Raw genomic sequence first — 18612 nt, forward strand, 5'->3', positions numbered from 1 at the left:
GGAATACTTTTTGAGAAAGAGATTTTATAAATTGATGCAGGGGAATAATACATCAAAATTTTAAAAATATATCTTACAAATATTAAAATTATAATAAATAATAAAAAGAAAGAAAATATATTGCAATAAAATAATGTATTTGAAGTAGTTTATTCAAAGAAATAATCATCATATTTTTTATAATACATCAATTTTATTCGAATTTTTAGTAATCTATCTCCATCCATATTAAGAATCCAATTATTGAGACTTTGATTTTAATCCAATTTAAAATAAAATAAAATGAAATACTGATCATGACTATAAGTATGGGCTATAATATAGTTTCTAATTATAGTTGTAATTTTAACCTTGAACCTCTCTGAAGAACAACAAATTTAACACGCGCGCATAACGACGAAGCATATGAAAGAATGGAGCGGAACCGTCTAATCCTCCTACCACGCCTACGTCAAGGCATTCCCGTATCTCACGTATCTCGTATCCCGTGATAAGCCCTCAGGCGCGAAGAGAAATGATATGAAAAGAGACAAGGCATAAACCCATTGATTCGTAATACCAATTCAAGTTCCGCCGAACAATTGCCTTGTGCGTACACGGAGATAATCGTGCGGCAATATAATAATTTATACAACAATTATATATTGTTTCAAAAATAAATGTAACTGTATAATTTTATATAGAATTTTCTCTCTCTTATATAATACATTTGTACCATGCATCTGAAACTTATCGTACTATCTTTGACACACGAGTATAGTTAGTAGATTTATCGCGCGTAATATTTATGGAGAACGGATAGAAAAAAAATTTGATTAATCACAGCTAAGCGACGTCGATGTAATCAATACCGTCCCGATGTATCGTCCCGATTAGAATATTTATGCGTTCGCGTGATTGCATAACGCGTAAATAAGTTTCCGTATTCCTTGATGATAACAAGATTAGCCGTGACTACTACGGGATGGCAGTGTCGAGCTAATTACGCTCGCAAAAGAGTACATGTAATGGGAGGTCTTCTCGTCTGTTGTATAATAAATCTCGCGTTTGTGCGACGCCGACGCGCCCTTAAAGCCGACTTAGAACCTCATGGTGACTCCGGGTCCGACGACGACGACGGCGACGACGATATGGACGCTCGCAGCGGTTGCAACGGCCGCATCGTCGGAATTCTCGAAACGCGTTATGCAATTTTATGCGACTGAGAAGGCAAACGCTAGCCCCTTGAGCAAGCCACGATAAATTTTCATTCCACGTTGACCACTCCTTCCACGCGGAAACTCTCAACCGGGTATTAATTTTCTAATACGGTTCCACACGGAGCGTTTCACGCGGCGCGCCGCACGTATACTGGGTGTTGCCGAGGTACTCGAGTAAACTTCGGGAACGAGTGCTCGTTATGACGAAGAGGAGACCCTTCTAAAATTCGCTCACGTATTTTCTTAACGCCCAGTACGTCGCCTATCGGTACGGAAATTATTCTCGACCGGTTGACCGTCATTAATTGCGCGGCTGAGATCACACTCGGAAAGATTAGATCCTGGTCTGGACTGTCGTCATTACTACTTTGTGTCATACCCTCTCGATGCTGTTGCACGCGGAGTCCCGTGTGTCGTTAAGTTAATCGCTAATAAATACGAGGCGAAACTCGTTAGGGAACACGTCATACCGCGCTATTACACCTGCGTGAGGCGCATATTACTTTTAATGCCGCCCATGCCGCACTCGGATAATTTTCTTTTAATGGATATATCGTTTCTGCGCGCGGCGGTCAAGCCGGCGTATCGGAGAGAAACGCGCTGCGTGTGTTTAAAAGCCCGAATAGAAAAATAGACTTTACGAGCACCTGTCGATTCGGTAAGACAATTCGCGGATTAGCGCGCATTCTGGTATCTCGTACGCGTACTCGCGCGCATGCACGTGATGAAGAAATTGCGTGCCAGAAACGTCTTAATTTCGCGTTAACGTCGCGCGATTGCTAGGCAACCGCGGTGATTCCGGCATCCGCGTACGCAGCACCACATTCCGCTAACGTTGGAATTCTGCGGAGGTCAAATCGGAGGAGCGCGCGCGGAGTAGTAATGGCCTTAAATCATCTCCCCCCGTAAGAACGACGCTCGAACCGTGCTTCTTTCTTGTAACGTTCCTCTCGTCTCTTTCTTTTTTTCTCTCTGTCTCTCTGTCTCACCACCGTTCTTTCGCCGTTCTTTCTCCCTCCCTTGAAATCCTTTTGTATCCTTCCTTTCACAGAAGCTACGTAACAAATGAGCCCGAGCGCTTTCGAGCGCGCATTACGTATTGGTCACGGTGAATTACGTACGGAAATACCGAGTTACGGTGTCACCGATCGTGAATGGTCGCGCACACCCCGGGGGCGAGTTTCTTCTTGGGAGGCGAGGAACCGTACGCGATAAAACCGATGTTCTTATCGGGGTCCCGCCGCTCGCGTTCCCGATAGCCGTGCCGGGGCCTTCGTTCCGCCTTCGACCGGATCGTTCTTAACGCGTACTTAAGAGCGGCCCTACCGCGCGATGCATGAAGAACCGCGAGTAATAGCCGCTATAGTCGATGAATAAGAAAGATTTATGTAACGTCTCGAAAAGAGAGACGACTTAGAAATATGCCGGATACTCCTATCTAACTGAGGCCACGATAATCCTCAAGTCACAGCATTTACGAATGATATACTAATTTCCTGAGGTAGGAAGTTAACTTCATAGCGATATAGGCGACTTAATATATTCGATACTTTATAGAGACATAGAATACTGAGTAAAGCGAAATATTAGACAAGACAAGTTCCAACATATCTTAGAATTTGCTTTGAAGTATTTAATTTCTTGCGATATGAAGTATCTGCGATTACAGATATTATAGTCGTAAACGTGTATCTTTGTTGTTTACTTTATTAGTGAAATGAAGTTATGTCGATGAGACTTTTAGAAATGACTTGAAGTCTCCCAGATAAAGATTCTCCCATTTAGCTTTTCTTATTTTGCTCTTAAATATAAGCGACAAATTATTTTGTAAAGCCAATGAAAATTGCCATGGAAAAAAGATTACCGGCAAGAAAACCACACAATTAATCATGCGTCAAACGTTTCTTCGTTGTTCGCGAGTGCGCGAACGGGAATCTCATCGGGAAGATAAGACACACAGGATTTACCATAGTTGCGACATCGGGTGCAAAGCCGGGGAGTAAAGGTTACGATCGAAAGTAAAATGACAAGCCAAGTGGATCGAGTTAACGACAACGTGAGCGGCTGCCAGGCCTTTCTTTCTCCGTTTCACGCTCTCCACTACTCTACGTTTGCGTCTACCTCTTAGTCTCGCTATCTGTCGTTCTCTCTTGCTCCTTCTTATTCTCCGCCAACCGCCCGATGTCGCAGCACCCACGGCGGGCAAAGCGTGAAAACGCCGGATTAACCTTTGTAATTGTAGAATTATGTGGCGATTAATAACTCGACAAGGCGTGCGTGGGACTGCCGTGCTTTGTGGCTCAAACCGAGCGTGGAGATAATCATCGGTCGTGCCTGGAGCACGGACGATACGTATATACATGGTGTCTCGGATTCGTTGCTCTTTCGGTTTCGCATATTGGAACTTAAATTAAAATCGCTGAGAAAATTTCTAACATCTTGATACATCTATAGTTTTTCTGTTTTATCTAAAAATAGAAATGAAAAAAAAAATCTGGTCCAATAAAATCTCCAGATAAATGACAGAAATACATCTCTCTGCACATTTATTGGATTTTTATCTGTATTTAATTTAGATTAAGTGCGAAGCGATAATTAAAAAGTTTTACTTCCAATCGTATCAAGTTTCGAATTCCAAGTTTCGTCGGCGGATTTAAACAGTAGAAGAAATAATCCGGCAAAGATCCGAGACACCATGTACGTGATCACGACTGTATGTACACCTGGCGAGCACACGTGTACATACGTGCACTCGTATGTGCACATGCACGACGCGTTTGCTCTCGCCGGGGGCATGGAAGACTAGGATGAATCAATGTCCCTCGACGAGGCGAGCGTGTCTCCGTTTCAAAAACAAGACCATCGCGTCACAGGAGCGATGGTTCGCAGGTAGTGACGGCACCGACATTCTCGCGCGAATACTCAATATCCGCTAGATTTGTATATTCATTCTTCGACAACATTTTCTGTCATACAGCGATCGAATTGTCGTTGCTCAGGATAATCGGATTGACAGCTATTTGATTCCGACGGAATTAAAATATGTATACGTTTTAAGTAAGCATATTTGATTTGTTTGAAAATCGCATACGAGCACTGGTTTGAGAGACATCACTCGTACTCTTGCGATCTTCTGAGAGGAAAGAGCGAGGAGAAGAGTTTACCGCGCGCGTCGTACGGCGACACGACGGCGGCGACGTTGCACTTCCGCGTAGATATCCTGGCTCCTGTTACCATGACATGAGTACGACTTCCGCCATGAGAGTTAGCCGATCTCGAGTTAATCTCGTGAGGAATCCCGGACGGCAACGTGACGACGCTTAGGTATGCCCTTGGGTATCTAGCGCATATTGTAGTACCTCCTCGAATGTTACACAATTAAAATCACATAATTCTGACTGAGCGACTATTGCACAAAAAAGTTATATACATATAAAAATCAATATAATTAAGTCTATTAGCTAGTGAGTCTTAAAATCGTAGAATCCCAGAATTATCCGTAAGTCGGTGATCTACTTTTCTAAGAATTAAACGCGAGCGATTCTCGTTAATTCTTGAGTGCGCGTTAATTAATTGTCATGCCCTCGGAAATTAATTGGCCGGAGTCCGGTCGCTGCCGGCCGCTCACTTTCAGTGATTTACGGGAATTACGAGGAAGTTCCGCAGTCGAATGGGAGAACGGTATGCGGCTTTCCTAAATCGCAGCGTCGCGACTGCGGCTAAGATTCAGTTCGAACAAAGAGATCTTTCGTCTGAAACATCGACGACACCGGTGATCTTCGAGGGCGATCGATATCGCGGTGCATTATTCCTGCGGCCGATCGTCGTTGCTCCGGTTTCCCTATATCGTATCCCGGTGCACTATCAATCGTCGGCGTTCCGCAGACGTTCACCCACGCCGGGGCCCTCATTAGAGATGGCACGGACAAACGCGCTATACTCGTACGGAAATGCGCGGGGAAAGGGCGGAACTCACGCAACCCCGAAGGGGTTTCAGTTCAGGCCCGAGAAGTCTCGAGGCGTATTGAGTTACCGCGGCGGTAATTTCAAACGAACGAGCGAATTTACGTTCGGGAGGTACGCCCCTTCGTTTTCTTCCGAGAGTCTTCTGATTCCTCGAAATCGCGAGCACTCTCGCCGTTTACCCGATTTGCGCCTGCTCTCGGTAATCGAAATCGCCGGTACGCCGGATGCGTGCCGCGGGTGACAGAACAGTAGGCACACCGCCGACGCGGTATCGCGGAGGCACCGATATTCTGTATCTGTAGGTTACCACGAACGGAACCGCATCGTCGCCATTGCGAGAATGTGTGGTGCTCGTTGCTGCTCGCGATCCGATCGGGCTCTTGCCGTTCGCAAATGGCAACGGCACCGCGGCCGCGGCGACAAAAGGACGCGGCGAGGATGAGTTTTAAGGGATGCGGCGCGCTCCACCGCCGCTGGGTTAACGAACTCTCTGCGGGACACGGTCGCAGATCTCGCGTGCGGATTTCGATCGTTATCCCATCTAAGGCACGCTCGCGCGCCTCGCAGGTGCGTCGCCGTATTCTCCGTAACGAGCCGGCCGTGGCGAAACCGCTATGCGACAAATACGATTCGTTTGCTCGCCGCCGCCTATAAGATGATCTCGAGTTCTCCGCGCTTTGCGCAAGTCGGTATCCTTCTGACACTCTCGAAACGGATCTTTCTCGAACAGAAAAGACAAATTACCCCCAAGTTTTCGTCGAACTGGAAAGAATTCTCTCGTTTTCTCTATTTATTGATTACGTCTATAATAATGTAACAATACGCAACGTATTCATAGGATATTATTCATAGGAGTTATAAAGCTAATACGCAATGCGGGAAAATATGATATAACGCGATATGCTCGTGAATTTCACAGCGGGACATAGTAGGTGCGGACAATTGGTGTACAGCGTCCTATATGGGAAAATCAGTCTTAACGAAGCGTGCTCGAACGGTATTTACCATCATTCTTTCTTGGGAGATACTTTCTCAGCGGATCATATACATAAGTGCTCGCCAAACCACGGAAAGTGGCCGGTCAGAATAGAAAGAAGCTCTCTTTTCCTACCAAGTCGTTCCCAAGCATTTGCGAACTATTGCGAGCTACCAAGCTAATAAAAAATAATCCTCTATAAATAGTTATAGTAATACGCTTATAGTAGCTTGTAGTAAACAAGTATAACAACAAATAAGTTTTATAACAAGCCAGTTGTCGTTGTTATTATCTCATTCGCTATAGAAATTATTACGTTACTTGTTTTATAACGATCGACATGCCATCATATTGTTCTTTATTATTACTATATACTCGCTACAGTTATTATTATACTACTCGTTTTACAACTACTCTGTTTGTTATTTTATACTTGTTTGTTATTGCACGTGCTACTCGAGACCACTCGGACCTGACGCTTCGGCGTATGCTAATGGTCTCGTTAAGACCGTTGGATTTACGTCCGCGTAGTCTATTGCGACGGCAGAAGGCGGATTGCGCAAAAGGCACAATGTGTCGTGCGGTAACGCCGCGCTGAGAAAATCCGAAGAATCGCCAGGCCGGGAGAAGAGATTGCGCGCGCGCGCGAGTAGACGTGCGCAGATGCATAAATTCATGCCGACTGACAAAAATCGCGTGACACCCTGGCGTCGCGCGCGTCTCCGCAAATATCAATGGTCACGTCGGTTCTCCCACGGTACCGAGTATGCGCATCTGTACACACACACACACACACACACACACACACACACACACACACACACACACACACACACACACACACGTACAACTCTTGCGCAGACAACGCAACAACGTCGAGGCGACCGAGAGCGAAGTGAGAAAGTTTCTAGCCGCCGCGCGATTTCTTGCGCGCCAAGAAACACCATTTACATCCTGTGTGTCACGTTATCTTCCTATCCTGCTTCGCGGCGCCAAGCGCCTCGTGTTTGCAACTGAAGTCTGCAAAGTGCACGCGGTCAGACATCCCGAGTGTTGGAAGTTCTCCTTTGGAAATGTCATGACAGACTTCGCGCGGGAAGAAACCGCCGGGAGAGTGAATAGAGGAGAGACGAGCGACTCGGCACAGCCGGCGAGATAAATATAAAGAGACGAAGAAGACGGGATTTTTATGCGTTACGCGAATTTCGGCGGCCGCACGTCGCGCGCGTACGGAATATTTTACGTCGCGAGCCGCGCGAGAGATAGACGCATGTTTCAATATTAAAATCATTGCCTGAAAGGTTTTGCCCGCATTCTCGCTCTCTGTCTTTCTCGCCATCGCGCGCTCGTGTGCGTATGTGCGTGTGAGTGTTCCGCGCACGGACACAAGCGCATTTTGACCTGACTCATACACGCGTGGAGCATTACGACATATCGATCCTCGCGCGCGATGCAATTAGATACTCGTAATACGTAACAATTTATATTAATCGACCGTTGCGCGCCGGTCGCAACAAATCGAACGGAATTTCACGGTTCCGTGGAGTCGCGCAAGGCAAGTAGAAATACTTTCACGAGATATTGCGCGCGCCCGCGCGCACGCATAAAGGATCTTTTTTTTTTTTCCGCGTATTATTAATTAAACCTGGTCGACTAATTTTTCGCGGCCTTACGCAACTTGTCCCGACATAAATTTTACGACTGTTTCAGGCGTTGCACCGCCTCGCCCGAAGTCCCGTTAATCGCCCAGAAATTGTCGCTCGTTGCGGGTCACGTCCGTTAAAGCGCAAAAACGCAAACGTTTACGAAGCAAAGTGAGTTTAATGAAGCAGCCATTACTAAGCGGACGATCGTGCATAAGTACGTAATTTGCACTTTAGTGTGTCACATAAATAATAAAATCGGCTGAATAGCTGCGACACAGTGCGGAGTTGCTTGATCAGGATTTCCCTTTCCGTGAAAACAAAAACCTCCGTCAGGATGTTCATACAAAGAGAAAAAAAAACAGAGAAAGAAAGAGAAATCAATTTTTTATTATCCTGGGAAAAATCTCACAAGGGGATATAAAATAGAGATACAAGCAGTAAAACACAAGGAGAGATTATAGGCATAAGACAAGAGTTCATTAATAAATGAAAATCTTAGAGAGTAGAAAAAGTCAGAATTGATCAGACTTAGAATAAGCCGTTAAGCATCCCCCGTTAGAAAGTTGAAAAAATTTATGATAGAGTTAACTTTTGAGCTAGATATAAAAATATTAAAATTTCATAATACATCTAAAGGATCGTATGATAGGACTATTTATGTCCATTTTTATTAAAATAAATTAAGCTTAATCACAATTTAACTTATTTTTTATTTTTTCAATTCTTAGTATTAGGAGAAAAAAATTAAATTAAACTGAGACTAATTAGTAGAAATGGATATTAAATATTCAACTTGGTAAACTATTTTTTTAATACAGGATTAAAACGCATAATGCATGTTACTGTATATTTTCATCTTTTTCAAATTAATAAGCGTTTACAATATCTAATTCTATAATGGCCAGCTATTTGCATGTAATGACACGTATTAGCGTCGGTTGAGCAAACTTTAAGACTCGTCGCATTTTTCCGAAGCTAACATAATAAGACGCGGAAAACAACCAATGCACGAAACATGCGTTCTATGCATGTCACATTATGCCGATTTCACTCGCGTTGAATCGAGCCGGACGCCATCGGTTGTATTCATCGGAGAGAAATGTCTTTATCTCACGTGTCGCTGTGCGTGGCGACGGACGCGGGAATTGGAAGTCTCTCTTTCTCTTTTCTCTCTTTCCCCTCTCTCGCCGATTCGTTTTACGCATGTTTCACCCGCGGTTCTTGTTAACATATTTTTCGCCCTCGCCATCGCGAAGCGCTGCACGCATTGCACGCGAGCGAGGTGCACGCACGGTCACGTACGGTCACGCACGATTCCTCACGCACTCACGCGGGCCGATACACATGCCATACATCAAGGCGCATCCCGCGAACGGCGAGAAGAACGATGAAGAGAGAGGCCTCACCTCTCCTTTCTCCTCGATACTAATTTCCGTCAGCGCGACGAAACTCTACGGGATTTTTGTTCGCGCACTGGCAACGCCCACGGGGCGCTGACAGTTCGATGACAAATCGTGCAATTTAGTGACATCACGTAGCGAGTAATTCGAACGAAGGCGAGACGACGATCGGCGAGCCAAGAGACATAACTGGGAACGAGAGAGAAAGAGAGAGAGAGAGAGAGATGAACGGAGACACACGCGCTTTCGAGAAATATTGCATCGGCCGGCTCGCGGCGATATATCACGCGCTCTCGAGATTAAAGTTTGCATGGTATTGCTTTTAACGTTATGTTCATAAATTGCTTCGATTTTTAACGAGCCCACGGCCAGGGCCGGCCGGAGCTATATCGGCGTAGCGAGATTCTTTACGGGAAATTAAAAAACGCCGGTAATTTAATTGCGTGCGAATATGCGGGTCCGCCCTTTACTTCTCCCCCCCCCCTCTCTCTCTCTCTCTCTCTCTCTCTCTCTCTCTCTATCTCTCTCTCGTTCTCGCCAAATTCATATCGTGAGCGAATTTTTCACGTCGCGCGTTTTTCGGTGCAAAATTTCGGCATTCTCTTCTCCGTTATCGCTCATCCCTTTCATGCCATGGCCAGTAAAGGATGAATAAAGTCATCTACTCATTTCTATAGAGGATAATGGAAAATATAGATATGTAACTTGACTTGTTTTCTATAGGTTTTATGTGTTTGCAACGTAAAGATTGTTTTGTGTATTAATGACTGGAATCTGAACATTTTTTTAATAACTAAAATAAGTAGAATCGAATGTATTAATCTCTACTTGCTTATTACCCGTTCGAAACTCACCTCGGCTATTAACTGTGTATAAACTGGCCTCAAAAGGAGATAGAGAGCTATCTTCATTAGTAACGCTGATCGGTCACGCATTCGTAAGATAAATTCGTAAGGAAATTTTATCGATCAATCATACGTGGTAATACGTGGTAATACGTGGATCATACCTGTAACTCATTCAAGTTTGTTTTTTCAAGCAGCGAGAAGGACCGATTAGGCGCGTTGAAAAATAATTTACCCAGGTCGTAATATTAGTTGCGATACAGAGAAAGCACAAATTTAGCTAATTACAATCAGTGTCGACTATGTCAAACTTATCCGTGAAACTGATCATTAGGATATTTCGATATCCGAGATACGGTAAATACGGTTCTTCTTTCTCCCGCCATCGGCGGCGCGAGTTCGTTGAGGTCACCAGACTGACTTTCTCTGCATCTGACCCATCGATAGACCGCGAGATCGATAATAATCAGGCCGGTGCTTAATTGTCCGTCAGCCGATCATAACGGGGCACTTTAGGTGTTTGACGATGCGCGGCTGTTAAAAGCGCCGCGTGAACTTTGAGAGAGCCGCGAGTGAGATCATAAAGTGCCTCGTGTAAGAGCACTTTTTCGGTTGCGAAACCTGTTCGCGCTTCATTAGTAATAACAATGGACGAAAGGTCCCGTCGTACGGTTAAGTGACGTAACGCATGTCGGGGGAACGGAGTAACGGCTAATTGACGGCGGCGCCATCAATAGCGTCATTAATCTGACGAAAATCTATTGTCGATTTTTTAATTACAAACTGTGATGTAAGATAGATAGTGGAAAAATTCTATTCCTTATGTAGATCATTATCGTTCCCTCGTTCCCTTATCACAGGCGTAATACATGCCGTTTTCCGTTTCCAGTTCCGCACGCGGAACTGCTTTAATAAGATTAAATTCAGACAGCGACAAATACACTTCGAGATATGAATCTCTTTTCTAGAACGGAGAAAGGATTATCTTATGTTTCGCGCGAGTTGATTCATAGCGACCGATTAAAGGTCGGTAGCGGCTAATTAATTCGTAAATCAATGGCTATCGAAGCCAGGTGAAATTCCAGCAAGCTCGGTTAACGCCTCGGCCACGCCACACCTGCGAAGGTGAAACGAAGCGTTTCCTCGTTCGCGAGCACACACGTGTTGTATGTCCACTTTATTCGTGCATACCCGTGCGACGTTAGAATATCCTTTATCTCGCGAACCTACGTGGCACTATCCTTTTACGGCGTCGGCAGATATCGCGAAGAATACTACATAGTAGGCGTATGTAGAAACGACGTGTTACGACCTCCGCGAATGCATCTTTACGAGCAATGATCGGGTGACTCTTAGATAATTTATGTAATGTAACGTAATAGCGCCGTCGTAATATGAGTTTCTTTTCTGCGGCATAATCGCATCAATATACACAAAATAGAAAAAAAAACAACGTTGCATTCTCTTGACGAGTGTCACACGTGACAGCCACTTGCATTCTTCTAATTAGAGATATATTATACGTAGACGATTACGACTGGATATCAAGTTTAGTTTTTTTTTCTTTATTTTTTTAATTGAATAAACAGTTAGTGAAAAGATATTTGCGATGAAGGAATAATAGATGCTCAGTATACAAATATAAATATAAATATAAATATATAATTTTTAAAAAATATCGTATGATCTAATGCTAATATTTAATATATATTTTGTATTCATTGTACATATAAAAATATTTTTATAATTTTTTTAAATATATTCTAATGCATTCAATTGGAGATTTAGAAATCAAATACATAACATTATAATATAATTAAAGAGATTTTTATCATGACAAGAGTATAATTTCGATGCGATCTAATGTTCTCAGTTTTTATAATGTATCTGCAATTATTAATTTAGGATCTACTTATTGATTTTTTTTTTTTTTTTCTTAAGATGAAAAATCTTGTCTAGACGACCAGTTGTCTCGTGCACGCGGTTATAAGTAGATAGCGGCAAAATTCCGTTAGAGACTGAGGGACCCTGCGTATCTCACGAGCTCTATTAATATGTATGATTGGCCACAATCATATAGAAGAATAGATTTCCGCGGGGCATGTGCGGAATACGTTGCAACAGGGGCAGATGTTGCTGGCTCGTGTCACCGCATAAATCGCAAAACGCCGCCAATTAGTCGATCCCACCAATTACACGACGTGAAATTAGAAGCCGCTAGTGGCATGTCGATGCTCAAACTACCGCTGATCTATCGCGTATTCTATTATGTGCCCGTCCGTGTCAAACATACGCCGATCGGTGATTGATATATTTTTTCAAGCAGTCGTGACGTAGATGTGTTACAATAGCAACGTTCAAGCAATGCATGTATATGTATTACAATAGTAACATTTGTAATCTCATTTATACATACATATACATCGAAATTCGATTGCGTATACGTCAATAATAAAATCTATAACTTGCTTTGACGCAAAATCGACATGAATACAGTAAAATTAATATGACACAAAATACCGATGTTGAAACGATATTTTCATTTATTGCTTTTTTATATAAATTGATAACGATTTGATTAATATTAAAATTCGTGGCTTTAATAATTGTAATTAATACGCGCGTATTTGTGTTCAGTTCAAGGAATTGTTAAGGAGTTCTTTATATTACATAAAAAAATAACTTAATTATTCATAAATAAATAACTACTCTAATTAAATAATTAAATAACTACTCGTTGGTTAAAGACAAAAAAATTTACCATAGTTTTATTAAAAATTAAGAAAATATAATGGTAATGTAAATATATCAAGATATAATTTTTTTATTTTTAGTAGATGTTATTGTAACAGAAGAGAAGGATGTCAATAATAAAGAATAAAGAAAGAATATTAAAAGAAATTAGTTTTTACTTTTTTTTCATAATATACAGTTTAACCATACGTTACAGAATTTATGACATCATTGTGTTCGTAATCGATTTAAAAAAACAAGAATTTTTAAAAAATTACTTATTTATCATAACAAGTACGGACAGAATCATTTTTTTTTTTGTGAAAGAAAATTTCTTCATCGAATTTCGTATGGAAAGTTTGTGGAAACTTTTAGTGGGCACACATAATAATATAATCCTCGATATTTAATTCGTTATTATACGGCACTATGTGACTGTCCGTTATTCCTCTTTAATACGATAACTGTCTCCGCGAAATTCCGTCGTCGTAGCGCCCACCCAGCTTGCGGTACCGGCATTCCCCGGCGCTCATTGACGCTCTCGTGGTGCTGAATAAAATGACGACGCTAACTCGCCGCGAACCGTACGTTGCACGCGGAAGAGCGGGTGACGTGTCAGTCGATATAATCGCAAATGGCAACGGTTGTGGGAGGAAATGGAGGAAGAGGTTTTGGAATAGGACAAGAATAGCGAACGAAAGAGTGAGCGAAAGACGAGAAAGACAAAAGCGCGTTAGGAAAAGCAAGGATGTAACAAGTCAGACTGAAAGGACGGACGGAAGAGGAAGGAGAGGAAGAGAGAGAGAGAGAGAGAGAGAGAGAGAGAGAGAGAATGGGGAAAAGAGGATCAAAGAGAGAAAGAGAGAGAAAGCGTGGAACATCCGTGAGGTGTGGTGGCAGGCAGGTGAGCGGGTGTGCGCGTTTCACGTTGGCATTTGCTAATGGCGATACTTCGCGGAGGAAGGGAGAGGACGAGTCTCTTCTCTCTTTAGGCTGAAGAAGAACGAGGAAGAGCCGAGAGGAGATTGAGAAAAAAAGAGGAACGAGCGGGGGCGAAGGGAGGATTCGCCCTGAAGAAAAGAGTCACCGGGCACGGTTATGCCAGTATTACCCTTCTTGTTCGTAGCGCCAGGGGCTCAGACGAGATACCCGGGCCCGACGAGAGTATATACGAAGGAGTGCAGGACGCGAGCACACCCACCTACGATGGGCCGAGCAACGATATATTCCTCGCGCGCCTCGTGACACCTCACCTGCCGGCTCGCTGCCTCTCTCTTCCGTTTCTCCTTCTGCCGGCCTGTCGACCTCCTCGTTTCTCTTTCCTTTTCTCTCCCAGACCGCGTTGTCTTGGTCCGCGTTTCCTCGTGGGTGGATCGCAGCCCGCGGCTACATTTGCAACCGCGGAACAAAGTCTGTGTCCGCGGAGAAGCTAACAGTCCACCACTAGCGGTCATAAAACGCTGCTTATCCCGATCGACTTTGATTTCCGGAAACCGACAAAGAAAGACCGTTAATTATCGCACCGATTACGGAAAGTCAACTAGTCGAATAGATTTAATTTATCGGAGCACGTGTATCGTAATTCATCGTCGTGCGTGCATTGCCACGCATTTCACAAAGACAACAGCGACGAGATGTTGACGGTTAAAAATCTTACAACTTGCTGTTAAAGATTTTTATAAAATTTTATGTAGACAACGCGTAAAACGCGAGGGATGATTGTCTCGTGAATTGGATCGACGCTTTTAGCTCTCGTCGATTATCGGAGAGAAACTCGACACGGCGAATGGGTGCTCTTTACCTCCCGCGGTCCGACACTAATATCCTTACCGTATTGCCGTATCGTCGAGGAGGCTAACGTTGCGCAATGCTTTCCGTCGGGATACGAGCGAGCACCTACTTTCTCGGAGCGATAAAACGGATGAATTATTAATGACGTTAATGACCGCGCGCGATGTCTGTCGCCGTTTGATAAGGCGCGCTAAGTCTCGGGTGAGAGTCGCGAGAACCTTCGAGTTCACCAACGGTGACGAAATATTTTTTAGGGAGATTAAAGAAGTTGAACACTATAAAATACATGTATAATAGCTTCGTTATCTACTTAACCATGATATGTATTCTACAGCGGACAACGGAGTTTAACTCCGAAATGATAGAAATCAACAAATACAAGATAGAAGGAACGAAAGAGTTTTAAACGAGAGATATCGCGATATGCGTTTGTACGCCATTAAAATCGTAGCAGATAGACATTCTTTCGCCGAACGCCGCGGAACTTCTCAAGCGGAACGTTGTCGCCCGAGAAAACGATTTTCCCTACCTTCGCCTGCCGACGCGGAATTTTATCCGCGGCGCAACCCCGCCGCATTCCGTCGCGCAAAGTCGAAATCCCGCGGCCACGCGATGCTGAAGGAAGAGGCGGGGTATGAGAAGCCGGCGACATTTAACTCGGCAATCGGTAGGACACCTGTGACATTTCATTAAGTGCCGCGCTCGGCCGCGCACGGCGCGGCAAGGGAACGACAGCGCGTGGATGTGGACGGGAATAATAAAAACGATGAGGAACGGCGGCGCGCATGGAGAGAGCAACGCGCGCAGCGAGATGTGAGAAGCGGCCGATGGAAACGGCTGAGAAAAAGAAGGCAGGGGAGAAACACGCCGGCCGGCATTCGCGGCGCAAAGTGGATTCATTATGCGGTGGTCTCGCGGAATCTGCATCGCATTTGCATCGCGGTAGCAGTCGCGGCCGTACACGAGGAGGACACGCGGACATTAGTTAGTCCGCGTCCTCGGATGCCGCGGCGCGCATTTAACATCGGTAACGGTCCGCGAATCGCCATGTCCGCTGGCTGCGAAAGCGTCGACTCCGGTCGTTTTCCGGACAACGCGACTATACGATCCTCCCTAAACGATCGATATTCCGCGACTGTTCATTCGATAAGCGATTGTCACGGAAAAGCAGAAAATTTATTAGTTTTGCAAACAAAATCATTTAGGAATGATTAGAAATAAAAGGAATAATAAAAAATAAATAATAAATGTAACAAACACTTTCGTTAAACTATAACTGGTGTAAACATATATATATATATATTGAGTTTTTTAAATCAAGAAAATCACTATAAATCGCTGCTAAAGCGAAGTAAACTTCATCAAAGGATTAAGTGATTGAAAGCCGCGTGATTGAGAACAATACTTTTGGCATAATAATAAATGATCTCTTAATGAGATAGTTAAAACGATCCATTGCTTACGAAATATTAATTACATTTGAATTTGATCCAATGTAATATATGTTTTTTAAGCGCATTAAATTGTATATTAGTTATAACACATATTTGTATACAATTTTGAATACCATGGGTGTATAATACACCGCTTCGTGAATTTTAAATCGCACTGTTGCATATTTTAAATCAGATTCGGTTAACCGTAATTGACTTTCCGCGCGATATTAATTTCAGCAATAATTTCGTGCTATTAATTTAATGGCATGTTCAACAATGGCCGATTTCACACGGCTCGAGCGTAAACACCCACCTTCGTCCGGCCGTGCATAACGAGCATGTATGCATTCTCCCGATACACGCGTAAATCACGTAAAAGTATCGGATCTCTGCGGATTACGCGTTAATTTAATCGATCTCATAAACCTGCATTAACACTTAAATATCGCGATCTCAATCAATCACCGCTATAGTATCGATTACACTAACTAAACTATACCATAATGTTAATGATGCAGGAAATCGACACGATGTACAAAATGATTATCATATTATTGCCTAAAGGGTTTATATTTAAATCCATGTTTATATTTAGCAATTTAAGTTAAGTTTGTATGTATTATAAGATGCATGCCTTTTATCGGCTATAAAACTTAGAATATGTATATTAAGTTTGAAGTTTTAGATTTAGTTTACTTTACTACTAGTTACTTTAAGTCGGACTCTTAATTGTTGGATCTTTATTCAAATTTTAAGTGAAGCGATAAAAATAATGAAACAAATATTCTAATTAAATAAAAAAATGCACGTTAATGATAAATATAATCATGACATGTTGTTATAAACCTGTTAAATCATGCACGTATTTTTTACATGCACGGGATGTTTTTTGATTACTTACAATAAAGTGTAATATATATCATAATTATAAAACAAAAGTAAAAAATATCTTGCAAGTACATAATGTAGTACAAAAATTAGAATATGTATGTCTATTATTAATATCTTCTTATCATTATAAATTTTAATAGTTATTGCCATTGAGACGCAGAGATGAGATAAATATTACAATATTACAATATTAATTAATGTAATTAATATTATAATTTATTAATAATCATACATTATAATAATTAAACAATTATTTATTTTGCCTATATTAATTGTGGCGGCAAATTGTACAGATTTTCTGCACCTTTTCGCAGCATAACTTGACTGTTTGCAATCTTGTTTGACTTCACTTTGATTTTTTTAAAGTTCTCTCGACTCGGCGGCAACTCTGTTATTGCACGCAATTAAGAGTCAGCCTGTGTAAAACGGTGAACTCGAATGGCCGAATTGTAATTGCCATTATTAAGTTTCCGGGAACTTCGCGATGCAGCTTTATCGAGGGGCAGCCTCGCGCAGACTGCACGGCTTGCACGCTGTCATTGGCCGAGACGTTGGCTGAGCCCCTCCTCGGCGAGGTGCCGGTAATTAAAGATATTATCAACGGTGCGTGTCGCCCCGATGCACGTGAGAGGCGACTCATACACACGTGTGGGCACGTACCATGCCGCGTACGTGGTACGTACGTCGACAATGACGACGAAGACGACAACGGCGGTAGGAAACCATAACGCGGTGTATCGCCGGTTTTGCCTTGTTGTGAAATCCACGAATAATTGCGATTCGTACTAGTCGTATTCAAGAAGTTAGGCATCGGCGTGATGTTGCTGGTCGACTTCACTTTAGAAAGATCACAATTCTTTTATCCAAATAAACATTATAAACTACACAATGGATGTAAAGAAATTTGAAGAAAAATATTTATTTCCGAACTTTATCTTTATTTATAGAGGAAAGGACATAAATTTTTATAGGATATAAATATATAAAATGTATGAAGTAAAAGAAGACACTTCGTTGTGGACTATCTCGTGCGGTTTGCTAATCGTATTAATCCTCGCGAATACAAAGCGCAGATGTAATATAAATTGTTATTACTTATGCATGTATCGGATAATACACATATATGTATTCGCGAGCGCAAAGTACCGGTAGGATATTGAGCCATCATCGCAGATCCGGGAATTGTGCGGGGCGGTCCATAAAACGCGGCTCCGCGTTAGGCCTCCGCCGGGGTAATTTACAACGCTGGACATCGCTGCCGGTTTATTACCAGGTTGTTTATTTTACGGTTGCTATATCTGTATGCGCGTCTTACAATCTCTCTCTCTCTCTCTCTCTCTCTCTCTCTCTCTCTCTCTCTCTCTCTCTTTGGAGTCTTTCTTCGACACATCTCCGACGACCCATGCACGGCTCATCTCTTTCCTCTTCCTGAATGTTCCTTCCTCTCTTTCTCCCTTTCTCTTTTCCTGCGCTGCATCTACCGGAACATACTGGACGACGTTGGTCGTCCTTTTGCCATGCTTTCAATGACCCGCAGCAGCCTTCCTGCTGTCTTCCCTCCCCCGCGGCCTCCTCCTCACCCTTCGCTCTGATCGGATATTGGATGGTTTCTCATCTTTGCTTCGTATAGCTCTACTTGTATTTTACTACGTGGCTACGCGGGGAACGCACTGTGCATATAGTTGCAAATTGCGTTCTAGCAACTGCCGTATACGGCGGAACGACCGAC

General features: G+C 43.0%; 1 protein-coding gene across 1 annotated transcript in view; it reads left to right on the top strand.

Annotated features, from left to right (window-relative positions):
- The window catches only part of LOC105432177 (uncharacterized), a 337430-nt gene that overhangs the window by 1044 nt on the left and 317774 nt on the right, over positions 1 to 18612 (top strand). The window lies entirely within an intron of this gene.

This window comes from Pogonomyrmex barbatus, unplaced genomic scaffold (assembly GCF_055798465.1).
Source record: "Pogonomyrmex barbatus isolate J1 unplaced genomic scaffold, ASM5579846v1 scaffold7, whole genome shotgun sequence".
NCBI lineage: Eukaryota > Metazoa > Arthropoda > Insecta > Hymenoptera > Formicidae > Pogonomyrmex > Pogonomyrmex barbatus.